General features: G+C 32.2%; 1 long non-coding RNA gene across 1 annotated transcript; it reads right to left on the bottom strand.

Moving 5' to 3' along the window:
• Nucleotides 1-68: 68 nt before the first annotated feature.
• Nucleotides 69-5,093, bottom strand: LOC111083540. The gene is made up of 2 exons (XR_002609096.1): nucleotides 4,977-5,093; nucleotides 69-2,109 (listed from the first exon to the last, which is right to left on the bottom strand). It is a non-coding gene; the product is annotated as an uncharacterized LOC111083540 (long non-coding RNA).
• Nucleotides 5,094-6,008: the final 915 nt, after the last annotated feature.

Here is a 6,008-nt window from a genome sequence, read left to right as displayed (position 1 = left end):
ACTAGATTATTACTCAGATTTCAGTCTTTTAAACTAGATTATTACTCAGATTTCAGTCTTTTAAACTAGATTATTACTCAGATTTTAGTCCCCTAAGCTAGCTTATTACTCAGATTTCAGTCTTTTAAATTAGATTATTACTCAGATTTTAGTCCCCTAAGCTACATTATTACTCTGATTTTAGTCCCCTAAGCTAGATTATTACTCAGATTTTAGTCCCCTAAGCTAGATTTTTACTCAGATTTCAGTCTTTTAAATTAGATTATTACTCAGATTTTAGTCCCCTAAGCTAGATTATTACTCAGATTTCAGTCCCCTAAGCTAGATTATTACTCAGATTTCAGTCTTTTAAGCTAATTATCAATCAGATTTCAGTCTTTTAAGCTAGTTATCAATCAGATTTCAGTCTTTTAAGCTAGTTATCAATCAGATTTCAGTCTTTTAAGCTAGCTATCAATCAAATTTCAGTCTTTTAAGCTAGTTATCAATCAGATTTCAGTCTTTTAAGCTAGTTATCAATCAGATTTCAGTCTTTTAAGCTAGTTATCAATCAGATTTCAGTCTTTTTCTATTCAGCTAATTAAATCCCTCATTTTTGAAGCACATGTTTTGGTAATAGTATACAACCATGTCCGAATAAATTACGTTTCTGACACACAATAAGTAGGAAAAAGTTGTAATAATTATGTGGTCAACACTGCCCAAATGACCTATGTAAAGGAGGCCAATAAAAAGAGTATTAGAAGATTCAAAAAGCTAGTGTTAACTTTTGCTATGTATTTAAAAGGTAGATTACAACTTTTAATACATGTCATTTGGTCAAAACAATGACCACATAATTATTTTTCTCTTTCCAGTAAATTTAATTTTTTTTGTATTTTGAGATTTTAAAATGCCATTGTAACAGTTTGTTTTATTATGTTCTCAATATCAAGCTAAATTTAAGGAAGCCATTTTAATTTCCGTCACCATAACAAAAGACAAGAGCATATACTGAACAGTGGCTCCCAACCATGGTCGACAGGGAAATTTCAGCTGATCAGCAAGACAGATGACAAAACGTGTTGTAAAATACAGTTAGATATTGAAATATGTTGTTTTACTTTGTGACTTTACAAAGTTAGTACTGTACGAGTCAGTTTGTGAAATTTGGGGACCCGTTTCTTAGTTAGAGAAAGGATGGAACCACTGTACCAAAACACTGTTCTGCATTATACATAATAACAGCTACCACACAATATATATACAAGAAAACAAAATTTCCTGCATAATATATCAGTAATTAACTAGTTTAGATGCATAATATAAGTTTTAACTTCAGTTTATCTGTAATGTTTAAGAAATAGAGTCTTGAAAGTTTGAACAATGAGTAAATTCAAGATTTTAAGACAATAATATTTGTATGAGAAGTCCTCACATTAATAAACGTTAGATAATTAAAGAGCTGATATAAAAACATTACAGTTTTAAAGCAAGTCTTTACAGTAAATAAATCTACGTACAGATATGTTAGATGGACTGTTTGAAAACCTACTAGAGCAAGAATCAAAACAATTAAGAAAATCCTCAGCCGATAATCTGTGTTTAACTTAAAGGTGTTCAGTCTGATGGTTAACAGTTCACACGTATACTACTCACCACCACAGTACAATATTATACTGACGTTTACATTGTCTATAGTTAGGTAAAAGTTGGATAGTTTATTGTGCTGAAAAGGAAGAAAATCTTTTATTCATGAAATAATGATAAAATCAATGTAAATGTGAAACTTATAGAACATGAAAAATGTTTTTAAATGAATCCAAAAATAAAATGGAAAAATGATACATTTTAACAACATCTTACAACTTAACACTGCTTCGTCACAAAAAATAATGGGGTTAAAATGAGTATGACAATCATTATATTACACAGCATATTTTCTCTGCAATGTGTTCAAAAATGATGAGAAAAACACAACTCTGATAGGAAAAACATTTTAACCACACACACACAAGTTAATCTTCTCCTTCTGTCTGCAGGAAAGGTCTGATGTCTTCAATCTTTGTCAGGTTCTCAGTCTTGACTTTATCTTTACACATGGGACAACATTCTTCTGTATCTAGTAGTCTGGTGGAGAAAATTATATGATTCACTTTGAAATATGTTTGTAGGTTCATTATTTACAGAACAAAATCAGTATCATTAGGTAGAAAAGGTTTTCTCAGTTTAATTCTACTATTATAATTCCAAGTACTGCTAGAAAATAACAGCTGTTAAACTTTAAAAACCTGTGCCATCACTGTTTACACACTTCTACACAGACTGGTGATGCTCCCCTAGTTCATATAATATAGTTTACACACTTCTACACAGACTGGTGATGCTCCCCTAGTTTATATAATATAGTTTACACACTTCTACACAGACTGGTGATGCTCCCTAGTTCATATAATATAGTTTACACACTTCTACACAGACTGGTGATGCTCCCTAGTTCATATAATATAGTTTACACACTTCTACACAGACTGGTGATGCTCCCTAGTTCATATAATATAGTTTACACACTTCCACACAGACTGGTGATGCTCCCCTAGTTTATATAATACAGTTTACACACTTCTACACATGCTCCCCTAGTTCATATAATATAGTTTACACACTTCTACACATGCTCCCCTAGTTCATGTAATATAGTTTACACACTTCTACACATGCCCCCCTAGTTCCTATAATATAGTTTACACACTTCTACACATGCTCCCCTAGTTCATATAATATAGTTTACACACTTCTACATATGCTCCCTAGTTCATATAATATAGTTTACACACTTCTACACATGCTCCCCTAGTTCATATAATACAGTTTACACACTTCTACACAGACTGGTGATGCTCCCCTAGTTCATATAATACAGTTTACACACTTCTACACAGACTGGTGATGCTCCCCTAGTTCATATAATATAGTTTACACACTTCTACACATGGTCCCCTAGTTCATATAATATAGTTTACACACTTCTACACAGACTGGTGATGCTCCCCTAGTTCATATAATATAGTTTACACACTTCTACACATGCTCCCCTAGTTCATATAATATAGTTTACACACTTCTATACAGACTGGTGATGCTCCCCTAGTTTATATAATATAGCTTACACACTTCTACACATGCTCCCTTGTTCATATAATATAGTTACTGTAAGTCATCCAAGGTGTTCCTCATTTCTTTGTTTTGTTGCTTTAAATCAACATTTGTAACTTCTTATTTCTTTACTGACTTGGAATGTTAGTTCAGTTTATGTATTACTTAGATTCTATTTACACTACAAGGCAGCATATACACATATAAATAATACATTTTAAACACTTCAAATTCTTCATTAAGGTAACTTAATGCTGTTGTTTTTTATTAACAGTGACACAATAAAAAATAACGTACTTTTAATGAAATGTTAACATTTATCTCTTTCTATGAATGCCATAGCAATAACGAGTTCCCTTTAGGGCTAAACTTTACGCATTTTCAGATGTGATAACAATACTTCTAAGCTGTTGCTCTAGAGTGTTTTACTTTATACATATTTCTTATTGTGATTTTTATCTTTTCTTGAAATTATCAAAAGTTTTTCAAACTCAAGATCATTTTCATTTATTTTACTTCTAGTTACAGTAACTGGTTTTCTAGTAACCTTTTACTCCCAGTTACAGTAACCTTTTACTCCCAGTTACAGTAACCGGTTTTCTAGTAACCTTTTACTCCCAGTTACAGTAACCAGTTTTCTAGTAACCTTTTACTCCAAGTTACAGTAACCGGTTTTCTAGTAACCTTTTACTCCTAGTTACAGTAACCGGTTTTCTAGTAACCTATACTCCTAGTTACAGTAACCGGTTTTCTAGTAACCTATACTCCTAGTTACAGTAACCGGTTTTCTAGTAACCTTTTACTCCCAGTTACAGTAACCGGTTTTCTAGTAACCTTTTACTCCCAGTTACAGTAACCGGTTTTCTAGTAACCTCCACCACATAAGGTAGACAGAGGTTATATTTCCACCCGTGTGTTTGTCAGTAAGATTTCTTAAAAACAGCTGAATGATTTTGATGAAAGTTGGTATACATTTGGACTATGATCCAACTTAGAAGTGATTAGTTTTTGGAGGTCACAGCAAGATCAAGAAAATCCAAAAAATTCCTATCTATTAACACATGGACCAATTTTTCAAATTATTTTTGCTCTATAACTCAGTCAAAAATGATTGGATTTTTGATAAAACTTGGTGGACATGTGTAGAATATTATTCCTCATTGTTCTACCAAAAATGGTCTACGTCCATTGATGACGACGGACACATTTTTGTATTTTTTAAGAGCCGAATATGATCAATGCTGCGTGGTAGAGGTATGCATTCTAGTGAGTACCCTCTAGTTATTATCTTTAATCTTTTTACACAGTTAACATCTTTCCTGTTTATGATGTTCTTTCATAAATAAATATTTTTCTATTTACATATAAAAATATGAGTAAGAGTTAAATATCACACAAATTAACTTATACATTTCGGTATTAACTCAATACAGTATCAGAGTTGGTGAACTGATTTCATTATAATTAACACTCAACTGTTATGATGACTAATGTATAATAACCTGATTAGCTAATAATGTTTACTGAAGTTCGATGACGAGGAACCCACTTTGAGACTAATAATGGCTGGAGAAGGCTTCAATGGGTAATGAAGAAATCTTTAATATAAGTTTAACATGACAGCAAATGTACAAAACCTTGTTGAAACGTTGTACATTTGCTGTTATGTTAAACTTATATTAAAGTTTTTCTTCATTACCTATTCAAGCCGTCTCCAGCCATTATTAGTTTACTGAAGTTGTTCATCATCACGTGAATCGTACGTACTAAGAATACTTTGAGATTAATTTTAGGGTTAAACTAACATTTCTATAATACAAATTAACAAAAGGCATACGTACTTAACAAATTCTGAGTATAAGGCAGGAAACTGACACTGTGGACAGGCTGTCAAATCTTCCTTCAAAATATGTCGACCCTAAATAAAAGCAACGTTTAAAAGACACCACTAAAATATTAATTTTACATATATGATAAGTTGGAATGTTATAAAAATCACAAGTAAAACAATCAGTTGAATTAAATACTTAATATTCAGTATGAACATGCTACATTAAACATTAGAAGCTTAAGTAAAATACTACTAATACTTGATTACACAGGGCGAGCCAAAAATTATGATTCCTAAAAGTTAAGAAATGTTATGAACTTTTAATGCTGACGAGACCAGTTTTAAACCTTATTAGTAGTTATTATGAAAATGTCAATTATGCACGAGTTAATAACATGCTGATATGAAACTTTATCTGAATATAAAATTATGTATTTTCTATGTGATATTTTCTGCTGAATAACTCAAAATACAACCTATCACAACTTTTATAGAACTTCCAAAAATTAGTTTCAACTTTGTTTATTAGTATAAGGTCACTGTCAGAAAAGTACTTCCAGTACAATTTTCACCGTGGAGAACAGTATGAGTAACCATGGTCACTGCCAGAAAAGTACTTCCAGAACAATTTTCAACGTGGAGAACAGTATGAGTAACCATGGTTACTGCAAGAAAAGTACTTCCAGTACAATTTTCACCGTGAAGAACAGTATGAGTAACCATGGTCACTGCCAGAAAAGTACTTCCAGTACAATTTTCACCGTGGAGAACAGTATGAGTAACCATGATTACTGCAAGAAAAGTACTTCCAGTACAATTTTCAACGAGGAGAACAGTATGAGTAACCATGGTCACTGCAAGAAAAGTACTTCCAGTACAATTTTCAACGTGGAGAACAGTATGAGTAACCATGGTCACTGCAAGAAAAGTACTTCCAGTACAATTTTCAACGTGGAGAACAGTATGAGTAACCATGGTCACTGCAAGAAAAGTACTTCCAGTACAATTTTCAACGTGGAGAACAGTATGAGTAACCATGGTC

The sequence above is a fragment of the Limulus polyphemus genome, unplaced genomic scaffold, assembly GCF_000517525.1.
Source record: "Limulus polyphemus unplaced genomic scaffold, Limulus_polyphemus-2.1.2 Scaffold10019, whole genome shotgun sequence".
Lineage (NCBI taxonomy): Eukaryota > Metazoa > Arthropoda > Merostomata > Xiphosura > Limulidae > Limulus > Limulus polyphemus.
This window is presented reverse-complemented; position numbering and strand designations above follow the sequence as displayed.